This window comes from Giraffa tippelskirchi, chromosome 14 (genome assembly GCF_054371585.1).
Source record: "Giraffa tippelskirchi isolate mGirTip1 chromosome 14, T2T-mGirTip1v1.2.pri, whole genome shotgun sequence".
In the NCBI taxonomy this organism is placed as follows: Eukaryota; Metazoa; Chordata; class Mammalia; order Artiodactyla; family Giraffidae; genus Giraffa; species Giraffa tippelskirchi.
This window is the reverse complement of record NC_137288.1, coordinates 39,903,674-39,930,484: the sequence shown is the minus strand read 5'-3', so window position 1 is coordinate 39,930,484 and position 26,811 is coordinate 39,903,674. Positions and strand designations below refer to the sequence as shown.

Here is a 26,811-nt window from a genome sequence, read left to right as displayed (position 1 = left end):
GGGGGAGCCTGATGGGCTGCCTTCTATGGGGTCGCACAGAGTCGGACATGACTGATGGGACTTAGCAAAAGCAGAATGTACACTTGAGTGTATAAATGCTTTCTGTTATAAAGTATGTTTAATTATACTTATATACTTTCATTAACACTAGAATTTAAAATATCTCTTAAATATTTAACAAATCACAAAATATACTTTTATTAAATAAAATATATTTCTAGGTAAGAGAGAAATATAACCTCTTGATTTATCAAATGTAGCTTAGTGAATTTATGAATTTTTAAATGTACCCTCTATAATATGTTTGTGACAAAAAATGTTGAAGAGATTTTTATTTAGAAGTTTATATTTTTAAGAAGTAATATATGTAGTTGACTGTTTACAATTTTATCTTTTCTGATAATATGCTTATTTCAAACCTCTCTTGTCTGAAAAGTTACAATGAAATATCATCTTCACATTGTGAAACCAGGTTTCCATTTGCTTGTTAAATGAGAAAGACAGTTGCATCAAATATTTAAAAGTGCCTTCAGCAGAGATTTAATTTGAAATATAGGCTCATATCTAAGTTAATTACTGTGTGAAAAACTGTAAAATGTGGAGGATTGCTTTCCTTCCTTCCTCTTTTCCTCTTTCTCTTCCTCCCCTCCTTCCTTTCCTTCATATCCTTTATTTTTTTCCTTTCAGAGTATGATTATAGGCCATCAGTCCATCAATATTTAAGCTACTTAAAGAAGAAGTGGTAGCATAAGGGTAGTAGGTGATGAAAAGTAGTAGGTTTGATAGTTCGAAGCTCTCAGTGAAGGTTGATCAATTTTCAGTTTCTGGTTACTAGAGCAAGTGGGGTTGATAGGTAAGTGGAAAAAGTTCAGAGTGAAATATTTCATATTGGAGACTTTGAAAACAATTCTGGTTTTAGAGATGAGAGATGTCTCAGGCTGAGACATGATGAGAATGACTAGAGTGAGAAAGAAAACAAGATTGTTCAAAGAGAAGGTGAAGGATCTTAGCTGCCAAAATGTTTGTATGATCATCTCATCTGAAATACTAATCACCTAGAATTATGACAGTAATTTTGACAGTAAGACAGGGTATAAAACTTTTAAGGAATTGACTAGAGCATATCAAGTGCCCATATATAAATAGGGGGAGTAGTGGGTGGAATATTCTTATGATAATGAGATTCAGACTTGGTTTTCAGGATGATGGAGGCATGAAATTGCCTAGAAGCTGCAATTAGAAGCAAAAAAAAAAAAAAGACATATAGTCCTGTGGTAGACAGAATAATGGTCACCCAAAAATATCCATGGACAGAGAAGCCTGGTGGGCTACAATCCATGAGGTCGCAAAGAGTCAGACACGACTGGGTGACTAATAGTCTCTAAAGATGTCCATGACCTATTCCTTGGACTCTCTGAATATATTCTGTTACATCGTAAAAGTGACTTTGAAAACAGTGAGAGTTTTACTTCTTCTTTTCCTATCTGTATTCCTTTTATTTCTTTTTCAGCTCTGATTGCTGTGGCCAAAACTTCCAAAACTATGTTGAATAGTAGTGGTGAAAGTGGGCATCCTTGCCTTGTTCCTGACTTTAGGGGAAATGCTTTCAATTTTTCACCATTGAGGATAATGTTTGCTGTGGGTTTGTCATATATAGCTTTTATTATGTTGAGATATGTTCCTTCTATTCCTGCTTTCTGGAGGGTTTTAATCATAAATGGATGCTGAATTTTGTCAAAGGCTTTTTCTGCATCTATTGAGATAACCATATGGTTTTTTTCTTTCAATTTGTTAATGTGGTGTATTACATTGATTCATTTGCGGATGTTAAAAAAACCTTGCATTCCTGGGATAAAGCCCACTTGGTCATGATGTATGATCTTTTTAATATGATGTTGGATTCTGTTTGCTAGAATTTTATTAAGGATTTTTGCATCTATGTTCATCAGTGATATTGGCCTGTAGTTTTCCTTTTTTGTGACATCTTTGTCTGGTTTTGGAATTAGGGTGATGGTGGCCTCATAGAATGAGTTTGGAAGTTTACCATCTTCTGCAATTTTCTGGAAGAGTTTGAGTAGGATAGGTGTTAGCTCTTCTCTAAATTTTTGGTAGAAATCCGCTGTGAAGCCGTCTGGTCCTGGGCTTTTGTTTGCTGGAAGATTTCTGATTACAGTTTCGATTTCCGTGCTTGTGATGGGTCTGTTAAGATCTTCTATTTCTTCCTGGTTCAGTTTTGGAAAGTTATACTTTTCTAAGAATTTGTCCATTTCTTCCAAGTTGTCCATTTTATTGGCATATAGCTGTTGGTAGTATTCTCTTATGATCCCTCGAATAGCCAAAGCAATCTTGAGGAAGAAGAATGGAACTGGAGGAATCAACCTGCCTGACTTCAGGCTCTACTACAAAGCCACAGTCATCAAGACAGTATGGTACTGGCACAAAGATAGAAATATAGATCAATGGAACAAAATAGAAAGCCCAGAGATAAACCCACGCACATATGGACACCTTATCTTCGACAAAGGAGGCAAGAATATACAGTGGAGAAAAGACAATCTCTTTAACAAGTGGTGCTGGGAAAACTGGTCAACCACTTGTAAAAGAATGAAACTAGAACACTTCCTAACACCGTACACAAAAATAAACTCAAAATGGATTAAAGATCTAAACGTAAGACCAGAAACAATAAAACTCCTAGAGGAAAACATAGGCAAAACACTCTCCGACATAAATCACAGCAGGATCCTCCATGACCCACCTCCCAGAATATTGGAAATAAAAGCAAAAATAAACAAATGGGACTTAATTAAAATTAAAAGCTTTTGCACAACAAAGGAAACTATAAACAAGGTGAAAAGACAGCCTTCAGAATGGGAGAAAATAATAGCAAATGAAGCAACAGACAAACAATTAATATCAAAAATATACAAGCAACTTCTGCAGCTGAATTCCCGAAAAATAAACGACCCAATCAAAAAATGGGCCAAAGAACTAAACAGACATTTCTCCAAAGAAGACATACAGATGGCTAACAAACACATGAAAAGATGCTCAACATCACTCATTATTAGAGAAATGCAAATCAAAACCACAATGAGGTATCATTTCACACCAGTCAGAATGGCTGCTATCCAAAAGTCTACAAGCAATAAATGCTGGAGAGGGTGTGGAGAAAAGGGAACCCTCTTACACTGTTGGTGGGAATGCAAACTAGTACAGCCACTATGGAGAACAGTGTGGAGATTCCTTAAAAAACTGGGAATAGAACTGCCATATGACCCAGCAATCCCACTGCTGGGCATATACACCGAGGAAACCAGAATTGAAAGAGACGCGTGTACCCCAATGTTCATCGCAGCACTGTTTACAATAGCCAGGACATGGAAGCAACCTAGATGTCCATCAGCAGACGAATGGATAAGGAAGCTGTGGTACATATACACAATGGAATATTACTCAGCCATTAAAAAAAATACATTTGAACCGGTTCTACTGAGATGGATGAAACTGGAGCCCATTATACAGAGTGAAGTAAGCCAGAAAGAAAAACAACAATACAGTATACTAATGCATATATATGGAATCTGAAAGATGGTAACGATAACCCTATATGCGGGACAGAATGAGAGACACAGATGCATGGAACAATTTTATGGACTCTGAGGGAGAAGGTGAGGGTGGGACGTTCTGGGAGAATGGCATTGAGACATGTGTATTGTCATATGTGAAACAGAGCACCATTCCATGTTCGATGCATGTGACAAGGGCTCAGGGCCGGGGCAATGGGATGATCCAGAAGGAAGAGAGGGGGAGGGAGGTGGGTGGGGGGTTCGGGAAGGGGAACACATGTAAACCCATGGCTGATTCTTGTCAATGTATGGCAAAAACTATTACAATATTGTAAAGTAATTAGCCCCCAACTAAAATAAATAAATTTATTAAAAAAAAAAAAGTGACTTTGGAGATTTAATTAAGGATCTTGAGTTGAGTAATCTCTTCTGGATCATCACAGTGGGGAAAATCACAAGAGTCCCCATAAGACGGAGGCAAAATGGTTGTATGAGGATGCCTTACAAATAGCTGAGAAAAGAAGAGAAGTGGAAGGCAAAGGAGAAAAGGAAAGATACACTCATTTGAATGCAGAGTTCCGAAGAATAGCACAGAGATATAAGAAATCCTTCCTCAGTGATCAGTGCAAAGAAATAGAGGAAAACAAGAGAATGGAAAAGACTAGAGATATCTTCAAGAAAATTAGAGATACCAAGGGAACTTTTCATGCAAGTTCAGTTCAGTTCAGTTCAGTCGCTCAGTCGTGTCCGACTCTCTGCGACCCCATGAATTGCAGCACGCCAGGCCTCTCTGTCCATCACCAACTCCCAGAGTTTACCCAAACCCATGTTCATCGAGTCGGTGATGCCATCCAACCATCTCATCCTCTGTCATCCCCTTCTCCTCCCGCCCCCAATCCTACCCAGCATTAGGGTCTTTTCCAATGAGTCAACCCTTTGCATGAGGTGGCCAAAGTATTGGAGCTTCAGCTTCAACATCAGACCTTCCAATGAACACCCAGGATTGATCTCTTTTAGGATGGATTGATTGGATCTCCTTGCAGTCCAAGGGACTCTCAAGAGTCTTCTCCAGCACCACAGTTCAAAAGAATCAATTCATTGGCGCTCAGCTTTCTTCACTGTCCAACTCTCACATCCATACATACCACTGGAAAAACCATAGCCTTGACTAGACGGACTTTTGTTGGCAAAGTAATGTCTCTGCTTTTAAACATGCTATCTAGGTTGGCCATAACCTTCCTTCCAAGGAGTAAGTGTCTTTTAATTTCATGGCTGCAGTCACCATCAGCAGTGATTCTGGAGCCCAAAAAAGTAAAGTCTGACACTGTTTCCACTGTTTCCCCATCTATTTCCCATGGAGTGATGGGACCAGATGCCATGATCTTAGTTTTCTGAACGTTGAGCTTTAAGCCAACTTTTTCACTCTCCTCCTTCACCTTCATCAAGAGGCTCTTTAGTTCTTCTTCACTTTCTGCCATAAGGGTGGTGTCATCCGCATATCTGAGGTTATTGATATTACTCCCGGCAATCTTGATTCCAGCTTGTGTTTCCTCCAGCCCAGCGTTTCTCATGATGTACTCTGCATGTAAGTTAAATAAGCAGGGTGACAATATACAGCCTTGACGTACTCCTTTTCCTATTTGGAACCAGTCTGTTTTTCCATGTCCAGTTCTAACTGTTGCTTCCTGACCTGCATACAGGTTTCTCAAGAGACAGGTCAGATGGTCTGGTCTTCCCATCTCTTTCAGAATTTTCCACAGTTTATTGTTATCCACACAGTCAAAGGCTTTGGCATAGTCAACAAAGCAGAAATAGATGTTTTTCTGGAACTCTCTTGCTTTTTTGATGATCCAGCGGATATTGGCAATTTGATCTCTGGTTCCTCTGCCTTTTCTAAAACCAGCTTGAACATCTGGAAGTTCACGGTTCACGTCCCATTGAAGCCTGGCTTGGAGAATTTTGAGCATTACTTTACTAACATGTGAGATGAGTGCAATTGTGCGGTAGTTTGAGCATTCTTTGGCATTGCCTTTCTTCGGGATTGGAACGAAAACTGACGTTTTCCAGTCCTGTGGCCACTGCTGAGTTTTCCAAATTTGCTGGCATATCGAGTACAGCACTTTCACAGCCTCACCTTTGAGGATTTGAAATAGCTCAACTGGAATTCCATCACCTCCACTAGCTTTGTTCATAGTGATGCTTTCTAAGGCCCACTTGACTTCACATTCCAGGATGTCTGGCTCTAGGTGAGTGATCACATCATTGTGATCATCTGGGTCATGAAGATGTTTTTTGTACAGTTCTTCTGTGTATTCTTGCCACCTCTTCTTAATATCTTCTGCTTCTGTTAGGTCCATACCATTTCTGTCCTTTATCGAGCCCATCTTTGCATGCAATGTTCCTTTGATATCTCTAATTTTCTTGAAGAGGTCTCTAGTCTTTCCCAATCTGTTGTTTTCCTCTATTTGTTTGCACTGATCGCTGAGGAAGGCTTTCTTATCTCTCCTTGCTATTCTTTGGAACTCTGCATTCAGATGAGAATATCTTTCCTTTTCTCCTTTGCTTTTCGCTTCTCTTCTCTTCCCAGCTATCTGTAAGGCCTCCTCAGACAGCCATTTTGGTTTTTTGCATTTCTTTTCCATGGGGATTTTCTTGATCCCTGTCTCCTGTACAATGTCACGAACCTCTGTCCATAGTTCATCAGGCACTCTGTCTATCAGGTCTAGTCCCTTAAATCTATTTGTCACTTCCACTGTATACTCATAAGGGATTTGATCTAGGTCATACCTGAATGGTCTAGTGGTTTTCCCTATTTTCTTCAATTTAAGTCTGAATTTGGCACAAAAAAAGACAGAAATGGTATGGACCTAACAGAATCAGAAGATACTAGGAAGAGGTGGCAAGAATACACAGAAGAGCTATACAAAAGGATCTTCATGACCCAGATAACCACATTGGTGTGATCACTCACCTAGAGCCAGACATCCTGGAATGCGAACTCAAGTGGGCATTAGGAAGCATCTCTACCAACTAAGCTAGTGGAGGTGATGGAATTCCAGTTGAGCTATTTCAAATCCTAAAAGATCATGCTGTTAAAGTGCCGCACACAATATACCAGCAAATTTGGAAAACCCAGCAGTTGCCTCAGGACTGGAAAAGCTCAGTTTTCATTCCAATCTCAAAGAAAAACAATGCCAAAGAATGCTCAAACTACCACACAATTGCACTTATCTCCTATGCTAGTAAAGTAATGCTCAAAATTCTCCAGCCAGGCTTCAACAGTACGTGAATGGTGAATTTCCAGATGTTCAAGCTGGATTTAGAAAAGGCAGACGAACCAGAGATCAAACTGCCAACATCCACTGGATCATTGAAAAAACATGAGAGTTCCAGGAAAACATCTATTTCTGCTTTATTGATTATGCCAAAGCCTTTGACTGTGTGGACCACCACAATTGTGGAAAACTCTGAAAGAGATGGGAATACCAGACCACCTGAACTACTCCTTGAGAAATCTGTATGCAGGTCAAGAAACAACATTTAGAACTGGACATGGAGCAACAGACTGGTTCCAAATTGGGAAAGTAGTATGTCAAGGCTGTATATTGTCACTCTGCTTATTTAACTTATACACAAAGTACATCATGAGAAATGCTGAAATGGATGAAGCCCAAGCTGGAATTCTATTTCCTGGAGAAATATCAGTAGCATCAGATATGCAGATGATACCACCCTTCTGGCAGAAAGCAAAGAAGAACTAAAGAGCCTCTTGATGAAAGTGAAAGAGGAGAGCTGGCTTAAGGCTCAACATTCAGAAAACTAAGATCATGGCATCTGGTCCCATCACTTCATGGCAAATAGATGGGGAAACAATAGAAACAGTGAGAGACTTTATTTTTTGGGCTCCAATATCACTGAAGATGGTGACTGCAGCCATGAAATTAAAAGAAGCTTGCTTCTTGGAATAGTTTTGACCAACGTAGATGGCATATTAAAAAGCAGAGACAAACAAGGGTCTCTGACAAACAAGATGCCAACAAAGATCCATCTAGTCAAAGCTATGGTTTTTCCAGTAGTCATGTATGGATGTGAGAGTTGGTCTATAAAGAAAGCTGATCACCGAGGAATTGATGCTTTTGAACTGTGGTGTTGGAGAAGACTCTTGAGAGTCCCTTGGACTGCAAGGAGATCCAACCAGTCCATCCTAAAGGAGATCAGTCCTGAATATTCATTGGAAGGACTGATGCTGAAGCTGAAACTCCAATACTTTGGCCACCTGATGCGAATAGCTGGCTCATTTGAAAAGACCCTGAGTCTGGGAAAGATTGAGGGCAGGAGGAGAAGGGGACGACAGAGGATGAGATGGTTAGATGGCATCACTGACTTAATGGACATGAGTTTGAGTAATCTCCGGGAGTTGGTGATGGACAGGGAGGCCTGGCGTGCTGCAGTCCATGGGGTCGCAAAGAGTCAGACCCAACTGAGTGACTGAACTGAACTGATTGACTGAAGAGGGAGGCAGGCGTGGCAGAGTCAGTGAGGGAGAGGTGATGACAGAAGCAGAGTTCAGAGTGATGCAGCCAGGAGAAAGGACTGTGAGAAGTTTTATAAGCTGGAAAAGGAGAGGAATGGACGCACTCCTTGAGGCTCAATAAAGAATTCAATTCTGCCAAGCCATTTTAGACTTGTGACCTATCAATCTAGAAGATAAAAATTTGCGTTGTTTTAAGTTACTCAGTTTGGGGTAATTTTTCACAGCAGCAATAGGACACAGGTAAAACCCTGCCTTTAAATACAGTGGAACACAATTTGAGAGATTATAATGGACACTGCCTGAGAGGACCATGAAAGAGGCAATGTCCCCCAGAGACAATGGAATTTCAGCTAGAGCAGAACATGAAGATTGATCATAGAACATGTGAGGAGGACATAGGGGAAATATTTAAAGAGTTTTAGGGAAGAGTGGAAAATGGGCTCACAAAGTGCATGTGAGGAGTAAGAATCTGGGGGAAAAGGTATGAATTGGAGTTCTGGGTTTCTCCTGGTGCTTGACAGAACAAGGAATAAAGGATTACAGGAACTAGAGATCAAATTGCCAGCATCCACTGGATCATCAAAAAAGCAAGAGAGTTCCAGAAAACATCTATTTCTGCTTTATTGACTATGCCAAAGCCTTTGACTGTGTGGATCACAACAAACGGGAAAATTCTGAAAGAGACGGGAATACCAGACCACCTGACCCACCTCTTGAGAAACCTGTATGTGGCTCAGGAAGCAACAGTTAGAACTGGACATGGAACAACAGACTGGTTCCAAATAGGAAAAGGAGTATGGCGAAGCTGTATATTGTCACCCTGCTTATTTAACTTCTATGCAGAGTACATCATGAGAAATGCTGGGCTGGAAGAAGCACAAGCTGGAGTCAAGATTGCTGGGAGAAATATCAATAACCTCAGATATGCAGATGACACCAGCCTTATGGCAGGAAGTGAAGAAGAACTGAAGAGCATCTTGATGAAAGTGAAAGAGGAGAGTGAAAAAGTTGGCTTAAAGCTCAACATTCAGAAAACTAAGATCATGGCATCTGGTCCCATCACTTCATGGCAAATAGATGGGGAAATGGTGGAAACAGTGTTAGACTTTATTTTTTGCGGGCTCCAAAATCACTGCAGATGGTGATTGCAGCCATGAAATTAAAAGACGCTTACTCTTTGGAAGGAAATTTATGACCAACCTAGACAGCATATTGAAAAGCAGAGATGTTAATTTGCTAAGAAAGGTCTGTCTAGTCAAGGCTATGGTTTTTCCAGTGGTCATGTATAGATGTGAGAGTTGGAGTATAAAGAAAGCTGAGTGCCAAAGAATTGATTCTTTTGAACTGTGGTGTTGGAGAAGACTCTTGAGAGTCCCTTGGACTGCAAGGAGATCCAACCAGTCCATCCTAAAGGAAATCAGTCCTGAATATTCATTGGAAGGACTGATGCTGAAGCTGAAACTCCAATACTTGGGCCACCTCATGCGAAGAGCTGACTCATTGGAAAAGACCCAGATAATGGGAATGATTGAGGGCAGGCAGAGAAGGGGACGACAGAGGATGAGATGTTTGGATGGCATCACCCGGGATTTGGTGATGGACAGGGAGGCCTGGCATGCTGCGATTCATGGGGTGGCAAAGAGTCGGACACGAATGAGTGACTGAACTGAACTTAACTGTGATTAGTATCGATGGCCACAAGACATCAGTGGTGGTGACATAAGGGTGGTGGGAAAGGCAGGGTGGCCTTCCAAGGAACAATTACATTTGCCCATGGAGTCATGGAGGCACAGGAGGGTGGCCTTAAATGGAGTTGCTTAGTAAGGATGACCCTATGTGACCCCATGGACTGTAGCCCTCCAGGCTCCTCTGTGCATGGGATTTTCTAGGCAAGAATACTGGAGTGGGTTGACATTCCCTTCTCCAGGGGATCTTCCTAACCCAGGGATCGAGCCTGCATCTCCTGTGTCTCCTGCATTGCATGCAGGTTCTTTACTATCTGAGCCAGGATCCCCAGGTGGCCTTCTTTTTATAAAACTATGCAAAATCATACCTGCTGATCAGGAACATTCACCATTAAATGAAGGATAAGCTGATTAAATAAGCAGTGCATAGGCACCATAGTCTGAGGAGCACAATTAGCATCTCCCTTAGCATCTGAGTTTAAAAAGGGAGTTTAGTGGCTTTGTGGGTTTTGAGTAAAAAAGAGTCTGCTGAAGTATGCTATATGGAGGCCTATAAGAAAGACCAGGAATGACAGATAATTGAAACTGATATTAAGTGTATCCGTTTGCATTTAAGAAAGAAAAAGGATTATGAGGTATGGTGCACAATAATTATATGAAGTAATAGTTATCAACAGCAGTGGAGAACTATGGCTATCCCTTTCCATGTTTAGAACCAGGACTTTAGGTAGAGGTTTAGCTGTTACACTTTGAACTTCATAAATGCTTGGTTTTTAATAAGTATTTTTATGAGCTAAATTGCTAAGAAATATTGCTCACTCAAAAGTCTGTGTTCAAAGAGCTTTAAGTAAAAGAGATCAACATATGAAAGTAAAACTGCACTTTTAACAACAGTGATGAAAAAAGAAAAACCATTGTCAGAAGCCTCATAGTCTTTCCTTTTCAAAAATGAATGCCTTATTGTACTACATGATTTCAGTACAATATGTTAGTCCATGAATTTTGTAGAAGATGAATCCATAGGAAATTATAAGAGCAGTGATATAAGTCCCAATGCCTAAATTCAATAGCAGTTGTACATGTATTAGTTCAGCAAGCAGTACTGAATTTTCACAAACATGCTGACTTATGATAACCGAAATGAGAAATGAATAACCATCAATGGAGCCTGGATAGCAATAAGTAGAAGTCGGCAGATGGTGTGTGAATATCACACTGGCACTGGAAAATAGTAGAACAGACAGCCATGCTTACTATGATGACAGATTGACTGACTAGAAAAGCTTGAATGCACTTGTGGTATTTTCCCTAGTGTTTTAATTGGAGGCATAAAAGTTCATATTAAACTTTGTATCAGTTAGAAATGGTAAGTCAAATTCAACTTATTGTAGGCTAGATATAGCTGTTTAGTGATTGTGTGTGTGAGAGAGAGAAAGAGACAGAAGGAAATCTATAAATTGACTAATAACATAGAAAATGATCATTTTTGCCTTAATTTTATGTTGAAATTGATTACAAATATAGTCCAAGATTAGTGAAAATGATCCCTTTTTACATCATTTAACAAATACTAATGATTTAGTGGATGGCTTTAGAAATGAAACTGTGTGATTGCAGTAAATCATAAATATTATACTACTAAATTCGTATGATATACTACTTATGATAAAATGTGAAATTTAATTATTTTGAAGAAAATATAACCACAATGGCAATTTAGGCAGAAACATTGTTCATCTCTCTCTTATTCCAAAAATTTATATTGAATCATCAACATACTCACTGTTTTTATCCTGTAATAGTGCGTCAGCTTGTCTGTAGATTTGTAGAGTTGTAGATTTGTCACAGGGGAGTTAAGAAATGCAGTCTCTACAGATAAGGAAGCATGATTGTGCTTGGGTCAAATGATCAATGACAAAATAAACTGTATTAGGGACAGAAGAAATATACCATATAAGGAACACATCAATAATATAATTTGAAGTTATGATATACAGAGATGGAAATAATAGATCTGAAAATTTTCAAACATTGTCATTTAGAGTTAAAAATCAAATAATTTAACAAAAAATTCTTGACTTTATAAATTTTATTGTGTAAGGTTTCTTATGTCTTATGCATATATATAAATAAATGAGGGAAAACAGACCTTCAAATGTGATATACACTGTTATATAGTATCGATATTATATAAAATGTGTAGTTGACAATGTATGAGTTTGCCTACATGAAAAGTAGGGAATTCTAGGGAATTTATTTAAAGAAAGTCCAAAACATCAAATTAAAAATAAATAATAAAATAATTTATTTTCTACAGAAAGAACAGGCATCTTAGTATGCGTTGTTCACTGTGTACTTGTTTAGAGATCAGTTCAGTTCAGTTGCTCAGTCCTGTCCGACTCTGTGACTCATGGACTGCAGCATGCCAGGCTTCCATGTCCATCACCAACTCCTGGAGCTTGCTCAAACTCATGTCCATCCAGTCGGTGATGTCATCCAACCATCTCTTCCTCTGTCATCCTCTTCTCCACCTGCCTTCAATCTTTTCCAGCATCAGAGACTTTTCCAAACAGTCAGTTTTTCCTATCAGGTGGCCAAACTACTGGAGTTTCAGCTTCAGCCTCAAGCCTTCCAATGAATATTCAGGACTGATTTCTTTAGGATGGACTGGTTGGATCTCCTTGCAGTCCAAGGAACCTCTCAAGAGTCTTTTCCAACACCACAGTTCAAAAGCATCAATTCTTCGGTGCTCAGCTTTCTTTATAATCCAACTCTCACATACATACATGACTACTGGAAAAAACATAGCTTTGACTAGACAGACTTTTACAGCAAAGAAATGTCTCTGCCTTTTAATATGCTGTATAGGTTGGTCATAACTTTTCTTCCAAGGAGCAAGCACCTTTTAATTTCTTGGCTGCAGTTACCATCTGCATTGATTTTGGAGTCCAGGAAAATAAATTGTGCCATAGTTTGAGCATTCTTTGGCATTGCCTTTCTTTGGGATTGGAATTAAAACTGACCTACCCAGTCCTGTGGCCACTGCTGAGTTTTCCGAATTTATTGGCATATTGAGTTCAGCACTTTTACAGCATCATCTTTTAGGATTTGAAATAGCTCAGCTGGAATTCCATCACCTCCACTAGCTTAGTTCGTAGTGATGCTTCCTACGGCACACTTGACTTCGCATTCCAGGATGTCTGGCTCTAGGTGAGTGATCACACCAACGTGGTTATCTGGGTCATGAAGATCTTTTTTGTATACCTCTTCTGTGTATTCTTGCCACCTCTTCTTAGTATCTTCTGCTTCTGTTAGGTCCTACCATTTCTGACCTTTATTATGCCCATCTTTGCATGAAACTTTCCCTTGGTATCTCTAATTTTCTTGAAGAGATCTCTAGTCTTTCCCATTCTCTTGTTTCCTCTATTTCTTTGCATTGATCACTGAGGAAGGCTTTCTTATCTCTCCTTTCTATTCTTTGGATCTCTTTTTTCAAATGGTATATCTTTCCTTTTCTCCTTTGTCTTTGACTTCTCTTCTTTTCTCAGCTATTTGTAAGGCCTCCTCAGACAGACATTTTGCCTTTTTGCATTTCTTTTTCTTGGAGATGGTCTGATCACTGCCTCCTGTACAATGTCATGAACCTCCATCCATAGTTCCTCAGACACTCTGTCTATCAAATCTAATCCCTTGAATCTATTTGACTCTTCCACTGTATAATCGTAAGGGATTTGATTTAGGTCATACCTGAATGGTCTAGTGGTTTTCCCTACTTTCTTCAATTTAAGTCTGAATTTGGCAATAAGGAGTTCATGATCTGAGCCACAGTCAGCTCCCGGTCTTATTTTTGCTAATTGTATAGAGCTTCTCCATCTTTGGCTGCAAAGATTATAATCAATCTGATTTCAGTGTTGACCATCTGGTAATATCCATGTGTAGAGTCTTCTCTTATGTTGTTGGAAGAGGGTGTTTGCTATGACCAGTGCGTTCTCTTGGCAAAACTCTGTTAGACTTTGCCCTGCTTCATTTTGTACTCCAAGGCCAAATTTGCCTGTTATTCCAGGTATATCTTGACTTCCTTCTTTTCCATTCCAGTTCCCTATAATGAAGAGGACATCTATTTTGGGTTTTAGTTCTAGAACATCTTATAGGTCTTAATAGAACCATTCAAGTTCAGCTTCTTCAGCATTACTGGTTGGGACATAGACTTGGATTATTGTGATATTGAATGGTTTGCCTCAGAAACGAACAGAGATCATTCTGTCATTTTTAAGATTGCACCCAAGAACTGCATTTAGGACTCTTGTTTACTATGAGGGCTATTTCATTTCTTCTAAGGGATTCTTGCCCACAGTAGTAGATATAATGGTCATCTGAGTTAAATTCACCCATTCCAGTCCATCTTAGTTTACTGATTCCTAAAATGTCAATGTTCACTCTTGCCATCTCCTGTTTGACTACTTCCAATTTACCTTGATTCATGGACCTAACATTCCAGGTTCCTATGCAGTATTGTTCTTTACATCATAGGACTTTACTTCCATCCCAGTCACATCCACAACTGCGCATCATTTTCACTTTGGCTCCATCTTTTCATTCTTTCTGGAGTTATTTATCTGCTCTCTCCAGTAACATATTGGGCACCTATTGACCTGAGGAGTTCATCTTTCAGTGTCATATATGTTTGCCTTGTCATACTGTTCATAGGGTGCAAGGCAAGAATACTGAAGTGGTTTGGCATTCCCTTCTCCAGTGGACCACATTTTGTCAGGACTCTCCACCATGACCTGTCTGTCTTGGGTGGCCCTACTTGGCATGGCTCATAGTTTCATTGAGTGTAGAGATAGAGTTATTAACAAATGCTTTTTATCATGTTTTCATTCTCACAATTTAATGTAGAAATAAGTATTTTGAAGTCAGCATCCAGTTTTAAATCCAGCTGTCCAGTTGTCTTCGTGTCAGTTATAATTTCCAAATGATACGCATCTGTGTCACTCTTACAGACTATTGCCATAATTGAGTGAGTCAACAGCCGCATATATTTTACTTAATTTCAAGCTAATCTCATATATCACTTTTCTTTAAGTTACATGACACATTTCTTATAAGAACTGATGCTACAGAATACCCAGTCCTTTTCCTGTTATTGAGGAAAGTGAAAAACGATCTATAGAAAGATTGGCCATGTGAATTACTATGAAGACAGGGTAAAGAAGGTCAAACAAAGAGTGTTCTTTGATTATTAGAATTTAAAAGTAGCAGTGAGATCAAGGGAATATCTTCTAAACTGAAATCAAGTAACTAAATTTTGAGAACAGAGACAGATGCCCTTCAGGAAATACATTAACCCCAGGATTTACTATTCAATCAGTTCTCAATCAGAAGTGCCTTCTATCTTCTTTAAATAGGAAAAATAATTTAAAAAAGGAAAGAGAGGAAATGAAACAGGGAATTAATAGTAATACTGCATCAAGTATTTTAGTAGAATTATTCTATGAATAAAAATAAAGCTTTATATTGAAATATATAGGGCCTTTTTTGATTATATATATTTGACTACAACTATATATGTATGTACACACATATACATATGTATATATATATGTATGTATGTATACTTTATGGACTAAGCCATCAGGGAAGCCCCTATATAGGGGCTTCCCTGATGGCTTAGTCCATAAAGTATCCACCTGCAATGCAGGAAACTGCCTGCAGAACAGGATACCCAGGTTTGATCCCTGTGTCTGGAAGATCCCCAGGAAAAGGAAATGGCAGCCCACTTCAGTATTCTTGCATGGAAAATCCCATAGACAGAGGAATCTGGTGGGCTGCAGTCCATGGGGTCACAAAGAGTCAGACACCACTTAGTGACTAAATATATACATACATATATGTATATTTACTCTCCTGATCATGGATCTGACTGTGAGCTGCAGCTCACTGCTGTTTTCCAGCTCCATGAGAGTAACATACTGCATATAACTAGCCCAGGAAAAGATAAAAATTCAGTGTGTGGTTTCAAAAAGTGCATTGCTTTTGCACCATTGTAAGCGATGAAAACTTGTAAGTCAGACTGCTGTAATTGGGGCCCATCTGTACTTCCACACTGTTTGATAACCAACCATCAAATCATCCTGTTTACTGCTCAGGATGCTCTGTCCTCTCACCTAGAAATTTCTGGATACCTTCACTATCATCTTATATCTCTTACTGGAGACAGATTTTCAGTGAAGCAAATGAAATTTGTTTCACGGTCCTTTACTTACAGGGCCTCACCCTAGGCACTTTGTGCTTACATTGAAAGTGATCCCCCTCACTTCTCACCTACTACCCCTCTGCATCCCAAATTGTAGGAGCTTTAGTCCCAATAATACCAAACAACCACATGCCTGGCACAAATGGGGTCTCTGGGACCACATTCCAGTGCTACATAGCAATATCCATTCTGATTGTTTAAGCTCTTGATTTTAGATATTTTGAGGATCATCCATTAGTCACTGAAAAATAAAAACAAAGTAATAACACCAAATTCAACATAATAATTGCCTCTGGGAAGAAGAGGGGAGGGTTGAATCCAGAAGGGATCGTGAGTTCTTCAACAGTTCATATAACATTCTATACCTTTATATAAATTGTTGGCACATTATTAATCTTAAAACTATGTATATTCATTACATACTATCGTTTATACATTTCAAGAATAAGCATACATAAAAGTATAAGGTAAAGTTGGCGAAACCTCTTATAAACTTTAGGAAGTCTAAACAAGTTGTGTGTGGAGATATACTTGGGCATGAATATGTAAGTTTGAACTGCTTATAATAAGGTACCAAAGAGCCAAATTATCTAGAATATATATATAAATTATAAACAAAATATAAATCTTTTGTTCTTAATGAGATATTCCTATTTCCTCTGAGTATAGTCACCTCATCCTGCTTATAGATAAGACATCTTTTAACTGTTACAACTTAATTTTGCTCTGTGCAGAGACTGATTTCCATAAGCAAAATCATGGATCACCTTGTTAAAAATGGAAATTCTAGACTGGTTCCAAGGCCACGCAGGAATCAATGTCTGATATGATTTCTATCTGATTATGATGGACACTCAGGTTTTAGAGCCAGTCTGTGTTATTTTCGTGGAAAACTAAATGTTTTTCTTCCCTGTTACTTCATTACAATGCTTCCAGTTTATTTATATTTAATAAGCCCTGGCCTTTATAGCTTTATAAGTTAATCCAAAGAAATGACAATGAAGGTAGTTTTTATCTTTCTTTAAAATAAGGGACCATTATCTATACTCTAAAAATGGTTACGTTTTTTTATATTGATTATCATATAATGTAATTCTACATTTAGGTTTCTGAACTCTTTAGAGAATGTGAAGATTGCAATGAAACAGTAATAGTCTTGTTATTCTAACTTTTTAAAATTTTACACCATATTGTGCTGCATGTTATTTATGCAACAGCATTGAAATTGATGATGCACTTGTTTCATTCAACTAAATCTCCTAAATGAAAATAATGCATAATAAAAATATTATGTAAAGTAATGGCTTCCAAAATTACTCATTATTGCCTTTATCACATTACATGCACCAGAAGCCATAATCATTATCTGAATTTTCATTACAGAAATATATTCAGTTTATACCTTGGCATTATTTTGATTACACAGAGTCCCATTAAAATTAGTAATGAGCAAAACTGAAAATGTACAAATATTCAAGCTGTATGCATCTGGTAGCTTTCCTTAATGGAAATGTATTCAAAATGTGTAGCTCTTTGGCCAGGGAGGTTTGTAAACGTGCTATTTGGGAGCTACTATTTTTATGTTTCCATTTGGCTTGAGATTTGCCTTTAACATAAAATTTGATTATTAGTATGTAGGAAACTACAGTAGATGCTAAAGAAGAGAAACATATGTTGATTTCTCTTATTTTTTGTCCAAAAATGTTAAACTACCAGCTGTATAGGTAATACATATGGATAAGTTGAAGAATCTTTAAGAATAAGCTCTGTTATCTTCTGAGAACTCCAGAAATTTCTGAGAAAATGATATCCACTCAGAAATGTTAGAGCTACAGGGAATCCATAAAGCTCTATGGAATTTGCTTTCTCATGTTTAGCCATCTTTATTGAAGGAATCATACTAGAGTGTATCAATTCTGTATCAGAGGAGTACAGTCTATTCTGGAAGGATGACTCAGAATTTGAGTCCAATTTCACATCACATTTTGATTTCAATAGCCAACTTTCAATACACACATAATATATAGAGAAGCTCACAAACCAAAAAGAGACCATGATGAACAGGCTATGTCGTTACATATGCCATGTAATTAGGAGTAACCCAAGTCCAAACCAAACAAAACAGAGCTAGCCATTCCTCAGACTTCATCTCTTCTCTCTACAATGTAAAATTTCACTATTCAGCTAAGATAAATATATAGTGAATGTAAAAATTAGGTTACCAGATGATTTGTTTAAAGGAACAGCTTACCCAGTCAAGATAAAATAGTACTTTGTTTCTAAACATAATATAATAAATACTTCTGGCTCTTGCAAGGGAAGGATCTTCAGAAATGAGAGCCAAATCAGTATTAAGCACCTTTCACAATTAGAGAAATTGGTTAATGACACAGAGTGGGAATCAAAACACTATGTATACAATGAATGATGAATGGATAGATGAATGATTTAATCTCCCTGCTTGATATTATACGTAAGTGTATATGAATCCTTTTCAATTGGTCCAATTCTAGAAAAGTATATTCCAGAATATATAAACATGTTTCCAAAGTTACATATATATAATATATATATGTGTATATATATATATATATAATATATGTAATTATTATACAGTAATGAATTTATTTGGTTTTCCCTGGTGGCTCACTGGTAAAAAATCTGCCTGCCAATGGAGGAGACCCAGGTTTGACCCCTGGTTTGAGAAGATCCCCTGGAGAAGGAAATGGCAACTCACTCCAATATTATTGCCTGGGAAATCCAATGGACAGAGGATCCTGGTGGACTACAGTTTATAGAGCTCAAAAGAGTCAGACAGGACTTAGCAACTAAATAACAAAAAATAAATATATTAATAAATTAATAAAACATTTATAAATGTATATATATAGTTTCAAGTTTTCATTAATATTAATGGCATTTCATTATATATGTCCTGCTGAATTTGGAGAGAATTAAAATAAGATGGTTATTAGCTCTTTATATAAATTATGTTTAAAGAAAAAACTGATGATTTTATACCAACATTAAACAGTAGAACTTTGAGTTTAAAATATCTTGAATATACATATTTGTACTTTTATCACTTACATAGTTTTTTAGGTAATGAGAGTGAATAGTGCAAACAATAACTCTGGTGCATATTTTACTAGAGTGTTAACAGTATTGGACTAGACTTAGAACATGGCCTCTGAGATACAATAAATACTTAATAATAGTTCGCAAAATGAATGAATGGCCAAGTGCATGCTCGGTACACTCTACCTTTTGAAAATGTTTTAGGGTACTTCTCTAAGATCAATTAGATTGACTGTTTACAAGTTTATCTTCAAGCAATCAATTAACTTGCAAATGAGCTAGGTTATTCATGCCTGTTAAACTACATAGATAACTGCTAATTGAATCAGACATCAAACATGTGGCTTAATATGTGAATATTATGATATATGAGCTAACAAGTTTGACATTTAAACTGTCAAACCAACCACCTCATCATAACTATGTACATAGCTCTATATGTAGTTTACAAAATGCTCACATTTGTTACCCCGATCTCTCAAAATACAGAACCCAAGCTTAAGCAACCGTGACTTGGACTGCATCAAATCCATGAGAATGAACAGAATCAGAATTCAGGTTTTCATTTTTAAATCAAATGTCTTTTCTACTACTTACAACTGATCTCATGGACTGTAGCCTTTCAGGCTCCCCTGTCCATGGAATTCTCCAGGCATGAATACTGGAGTGGGTAGCCATTCCCTTCTCCAGAGGATCTTCCACACCCAGGGATCAAACCTGGGTCTCCTGCATTGCAGGCAGATTCTTTACCATTTGAGCCACCAGAGAAGCCCCACTTATAACTGATAAAATATAGTTTTAGATATAGATGATAAAGCCATACATACAGATAAATATGCACAAAGATACATGTCAGTAGAATTATACTTAAATACTCTGATGTATTTAATTACATCATAATACTAAATGGATTTAATTACATTTAAATGCTAAATTTGCCATATTTCAAATTACAATAATAGAAAATTTAAGAAAATGCTAACACTATATTTTATGTTTCATTTTTTAAGTATAGAGTAATCTTATTAAGCAGTGCATATATTTTAATAGTTTAATTGAATTATGGTTTCTAGTAGAGTATATTTTTTCCCCCAGATTAAATACAATAACAGTATCGTTCTACTCAATATTGATGATGCTGATAGTAGTTTGTAGGTGGTCTATTCTGAGAAATGTCACAAGTTTTGATTTGTCAGAATATACTGCTAGCAGTAAAGAGGAAATGACAAATGCAGGGAAAGTTGGAAAAAATTCACAATACTTGCTTAAAATGAGGGAAGATATAGGAAACCGTGGTAGCTGATTTCAACCATTTTAAGAACATTCACATCAAAGAATAGGAATTTCTTCTATATGTCATCATATTGTGGCATTGAGATAAATAGATTTCATAAGATTTTTTTTTTTTGGCCTAAGGAAGGCTTATACAAGGATTTGAATGATAAAGTACTCAGACCTTATAAGCAAGTGTGTGTGTGTGTGTGTGTGTGTGTGTGTGTGTGTGTGTGTGTGTGTGTGTTAGTCTCTCAGTCGTGTCCAACTCTTTGTGACCACATGGACTGTAGCCTGCGAGGTTCCTCTGTGCATGGGATTTCCAGGGAAGAATAATGGAGTGAGTTGCCATTCCCTTCTCCAGGGGATCTTCCTGACCCAGGGAGCAAACCTGCATTGCAGGCAGATTATTTACTGTCTCTGCTACCTGGGAAACCCATATCAGCAGATGCTCATGCCCAAAGGGAAGCTGAGTCTTCATTTCTGCAGTTATACTTGATTCACATGCTAGAATGCTGTACTTGGTCCTCTGTAGAGGTTTGTTCTAAGTGGGAAAATTCTATTACTTAAAAAGGTAAATAAAATCAGTTTCCTCTGACAGGTTGTTTCCTCAAAGTCTGAGGAATCTTGTTGGGGAAACTGAGTTCAGAATGCAAAAAACCTGTCAGGAGAAGCACCTGTGAAAATTAAAGAGCGCAAACATGACCCATTTGGGGGAACAATTAGACCAGGATGCTGATCTGACAGTTTCTACAGCTCAATACGAAGTTTGAAGCAAAGATTGCCCTTTTCAGAAGTATCTCACTTTGGACAGAAATGGCTACTTCCTTGACTTTCTTATTCCTTCTCTGGGAGCTACTCTAAGAAAAGTGTGTCATTGGCACCGTCACCTTTCTTAGCTGTTCTGCTAGAGCCACCCTGAGAAAGCATGATCTTGGCTTAACCGCTGCAGCAAATGCTGAAGGGACCAGCAGCAAACAACCATCAACTAGCCATATTCATCAAGGCTGGGCTGGCTTTCTTTCTTAGAGCGTCCTGAAAGCACATGTCTGTGTTTGCCACACCATATCCCTACCTGCTCCTACAATAGCCTTCCACTTTGAAGAAAACTGGATAGTTGCACAAGATAAAAATCTTGAAGTCATTACTCACTTTTCCCTTTAATATCCTCTGTATCTGTGCTGTGTTTAGTCGCTCAGTACTGAAGTGCAGGCAGATTCTTTACCACCTGAGCCACCAGGGAGGCCCCTTAGCATTCTTCAAATATGCCAGGCACTTTTCTGTTTCAGGATCTCGAAATTGCTGTTTCTTCTTCTTTCAGATACATTCAGGTCTTTAATAAAGTGCCCCATTTTCAGAAAGAGTTTCCTTGACAATTCTTAAATAAAGTTCAATTCAAACCATAATTCTGCACAGCAATACTATTTCTCCATTACTGCTTTATTTTTATTCGTAATACTTAAATTGTCAATTACGGTATCTCCAGGATCTACATAGACCCTGGCATTTGGTATGCTTCCAAATGAGTATTTATTAGATGAATGAAATATATCAAAAACTATTTTTTTCTCCTACTTTCAGTCTCTCATGGTAATAGGAACTAAATATTAACACATCATTTCATATGGTTATCAGTGAGAGAATGTGTAGTCCAGGACCCCAAAATAGCCAGAAGATTACTAGGAACAAAAACAACAGAAAAAAGATCCATAACATAAGAAACATAACTCAAAGTAGTATTTATTAAATGCCTTCTATGTGACAGGTACATGCCAATTCTTGAATTTTGTAACTGTTGCTATGCCCTTAAATAGCTATTAAGATCGACTGGTTTACTTATAGAACTAGGTCTATAGAATTAAAGTACCTAATCAAATTTCTTTTTACATGGATAAATAGGTATTATCTTTCCCAAGTCTTTGTCATTTCCATTACATTGTAAAAACCAAATACAATCATTTGTCAAGAATCATGCAATAACTTTATAAATTTTACCAAGAATTTTTAATTTACTATTCTCATGTGGACCTCCCACAAATGCACTTGATTATTATCCAAGACTGGATTTAAAGACAAGCTCAGTCTTTAATATAGAATTTTTATTTAACTCTGTGACTGCAGAATTTTTTCACTAAACAACATTTATTCATTCATTTATACATCTATCCATCCTGCCTTCTATTAATTCATTCATGTGTTCATTTATATTATCAAATTATTCTGCATTTCCCTGATGATTTGTTTGCAATAACAAATCTTCTGCCTTCAAGTGATTTAAACATATATATGCATATAAGCACTTCATGTAAGCTAATTTACATCAGTATTAAAATAAAATTTTAACATCAATGTGGACATAATCTAGTTTAAAGAGTAAAACATATACATAAACCCCCACATATACCCACATACAAGCAAGCCTGCAATAACCTTTTGTAAGAATGTGGCATTTTAATCAGACTTTTGATGGAGCAAATGAAGTGCTTAAGACTCTTCTAACCCAAAGGAATAATCAGAATGAGGGGTCAGAGTCGAGAAAAAAAGTAGGACATATTTGAAGGAATATATTATGCTTAGCTTTCTAAACTAAGTATATTTTATTTTGAGAGAAAAAAGGAAGCCATTAAAGTATTAAGTAGAGGATTGAAGTTACCAGAATTGTGTTGTTGAGGAATTACTGTTACGGTTATATGGAAGAAAGACTGAAAGCAGCATCTCCTTATGGGTTCCCCATGCCCTGATAGTTGACTGAAACTATTCTAACAAGGGTTTTCAAAGCCCCTACATATTGCTAAATGTAGTTGTTTGTATTTCTTATGCAGCCCAGTGTTTAACTTCTCATTATCACTTAATATTTAGATAGTAATGGAAAGTGTGCAGCAAGACACAGAAAGGTTAAAAATTGATCTGAAAGACAGAGTGAAAAATAGGTAGAACCCCAAATGGATTCAGAACCCAGTTATCAAGATTTGTATTTGATACAGTAGGAATGACAGTGTCATGGGAGACAAACAGCTTTAAAAAATGTAGATTTTATTTGAATCTGTCATTTTGGATAATGACATTGGAAGGTGACTATTGAACCATATACAGGTAAAAGCTAATTGGATTACCAGGTCATACAAGACCATGAATTTGTACTGACACAGATCTTGTTTATCCTGTCATTTCCTTCTCTAGATCTCAGCTAACAATTGCAAGAGCTACTTCCTGGCCATTGGAGTTCATATCCCTTTCTGGTTTTGATGAGTAAGTGCAAAGAAGGGAAGAAAAGGTAAGAGTTTGTTTTGTTGACAGAAGGATGCTGAAGTTTGGGCCATGACTCCCAATAATGTGAAGAAAGATTGATTAGAATTAAATAGATAATTTTTAATTGTTCAGATTAAGCATGTGTTTAGCCCATGTCATTCTAGAATGTTTTGGGCCTTTTGGGCTGCCTGTCTTTGTTGGACTAACAGATTGCTCATAAAAAAAAAGTGTTCCAATGTCTTTTATTTCCAAACCTCACCACAGCTGTTGCTTTACATCAGCCAGTCTTTTATCTCTAAATGGCATTTGAGTTTATAATTCAAAAGAAAACAAACATATATATAAAACATGAAGATAAAGTCAAAATATCATGATAAATTACTTTTCATTTATTATGATAATTTTTTTCAAAATATCATGATAAATTTCCATTAATTATCATTATTCATATAGCTAGTATTCTTGCAAGGTAGATCTTCAATAGAACATGAAGACTCTTTGAAAGGGATATTTTCTTAAGGTTTTCTATAAAACTAAGAAATAATGCTAATGTAACCATTCTTTGGGCAAATGTAACCAAGCCTGAGGGCATGATCTCAAGGATTCTGAGATCTTTCAATGACAAAGAAGTGAGAAAACCACGTATCACGACTGCTTAGTGTAAGCGTGCCTCCATGTTATATATTTATCTTCCTTACCCACTCCAAACTTCACACCTCATTTCACACTACCCTATATACTGGAATAGCATTCTGATTAATGTTCACTCCTTTCCCTTGTCTGAAGTCATTTTTTTTTTCTTTTTTCTTTGCTTTCTCCCAAGCCCATCTGTTTAGTGGCAAACCTACCTGCTTTCAACTGCTCCTTTGTCTTTTTTTTCCTTAGCAGTTGCTCTAGTTGATGATAAAATAATCTCTGTTGGAATTGTGAACCCATTTGAGTGAGAATTTTAATGTGTTTGACCTGCATTTTCCTTCTTACACATTTCCATCTGATAGCCAGAAACTCATAAATAATGTTAGGGGAAGTAATATAGCTGAGAATATTAAACAAAGTAGTCATTGTCTCCAATCAGTAGAGATGCATAGAACTCTGAGATGCACATTTCTGATTTACGACTTAATGCTGAAAAATATACAAAGACATAACACTGAACATATATTAAATACTGCTTTTGCATAGTTCAGCTAAAGGCTAAGGATAGAAATTTTACTTTACTTTTAATGACAACTTTAAAAGTATTTTAGAGGATAATTTTAAAAAATCAATATTTACAATGTACCTTGTTGACATATATTTTGTGTTATAGATTTCAAGGTATTGAATTACAGTGTTTCCACTTTCTATTTATTTTACATATGCTTTTTCTGTTAAAACCATGAAAAATCAATCATCATTTTGAGAACTGTCATTATTTTCCTCAACACCATTTTTAAAAATTTAAAGATAGCAACTCTACCTTCCTAAACACATAAATGCACACTGTCTTGAATGCCCAAAGAAAGGTATCCAAAGATTTTATTTTTTAAGCAACAAACTTCTGCGCTATTTATTGTGAGACATATCATTTTAGAAGACTGATGCTTCTTAAAAATGACTTTGTGGTTGATTATAAGCTAGACGTTTCATTTAGAAGTGATTATTATAATGTCCTCTTGTTTTGTGTTTATTATATAGTAGTTGAGGCTTCCATGGTGGCTCAGACAGTAAAGAATCTGCCTGCAATAAGGGAGACCCACGTTTGATCCCCTGGGTCTGGAAGATCCCCTGGAGAAGGGAATGGCTACCCACTCCAGTTTTCTTGCCTGGAGGATTCCATGGACAGAGGCGTCTGGCAGGTTATAGTCCATGAGGTCGCAGAGTCAAACATGACTGAGCTACTAAGCACAGCACACACAGTAGTTGTGACAGTACAGTATATTACCTTTCAAATGTAAAACAGGTAAAATTACTATATGAAATATATGAGTCACCATAGTAAGCATAATATGAAATCATTTTTTAAAATGTCTAACACACATATATATTAAAATGATATAAAAATTATTTTATTTTGGGTTTAAGAATTATGTAGTGAACTTTCTAAGCTACTTAGGAATTTTTCCATTAAAAGAACCATTTCACATTTCATAGGTCAAAGCTACCATTTAGAGAAACATGCATTTAGCTTACAGCAAAATTCTGAAGCTCTCCTAGTGAGAAGTACTTAGATATAAGGTGTGAAATGAAAACTACACTCATTTTCTTTAGCCCATAACATTGAGAGTTCAAAAGGAAAGAAGCACTTCTCACCAAGAATAAACTGCAAGCTGCATTGGGTTGTTGCAGGCTGTGCCAGGGGATTTGTCAGAGCAAGTACACAGAACCTCACAACTATTAGTGGTTAATTCAAAGGTGATTTAAGTCAGCAGTGACTAAATGGTATTAACATGACATCAGCAAAGTGAACTGCTAGGATAAGCATCCTTGATTCTTCTGTGGCAAATGATTTCTGCATAACAATAAGCATATAAAAGTCCTCATCGTAGTAGTTGTTGCTCCAGGAATAACTTAAAAGAAACCTTGATTTTTTTTTTTTTTTTTTCCCCTGCTAAGAGTACTATTACTATCACAAGGCCATCAGTTCGAAAGACAGAGAGAGATCTGAGTTCTCAATTAAGAAAGCTAGACTCCGAGGCAAAGTATGAGTTTCAACTTGCTTGATCTCTCAGTCAGGAAAAATAAACTAATAACCTTGGAGTATATAGATCATGTTTGATTCAGTTATTGAAGCTGAATACATGGATCACTTTACATTTCATGAATTCAAACCGGTGCTCCTAAGACCAGAAGCAGTCCTTTACGTTTGTTGCCGCAGACATCAGTGAAAATATTTGAAACTGTATTTTTTATTTCAAAATGGCCATATATATGCAACTCCATATGGTTCACCCCAAACATATCTTTAGGGTTTGCAGAGTTTCAACCTCAGCCATTCAAGTAAGTATGAAGAAAAATATCCCATTTTAAAGCATACTGATGTATGAAAATATTATTCATAGGCCACAAATAAATGTGTAAATGAGATACTACAAATATTTGTTAGCGCTCTTCAAAGCAAGTGGGTTATATTTTAAAGTTGAATAAAATGATCATAACACTTTTCAGTAAAATGATGTATGTGACTGT

At 37.0% G+C, this 26,811-nt stretch overlaps 1 long non-coding RNA gene across 1 annotated transcript in view; it reads left to right on the top strand.

The window, feature by feature from the left end:
• LOC145534218 (uncharacterized) overlaps positions 1-26,578 on the top strand; it is an 87,139-nt gene extending 60,561 nt beyond the window's left edge. Inside the window, exon 2 of the long non-coding RNA XR_014074353.1 lies at positions 23,575-26,578. This is a non-coding gene — a long non-coding RNA (uncharacterized LOC145534218). The remainder of the gene's footprint in view (positions 1-23,574) is intronic.
• The last annotated feature ends 233 nt before the right edge of the window (positions 26,579-26,811 follow it).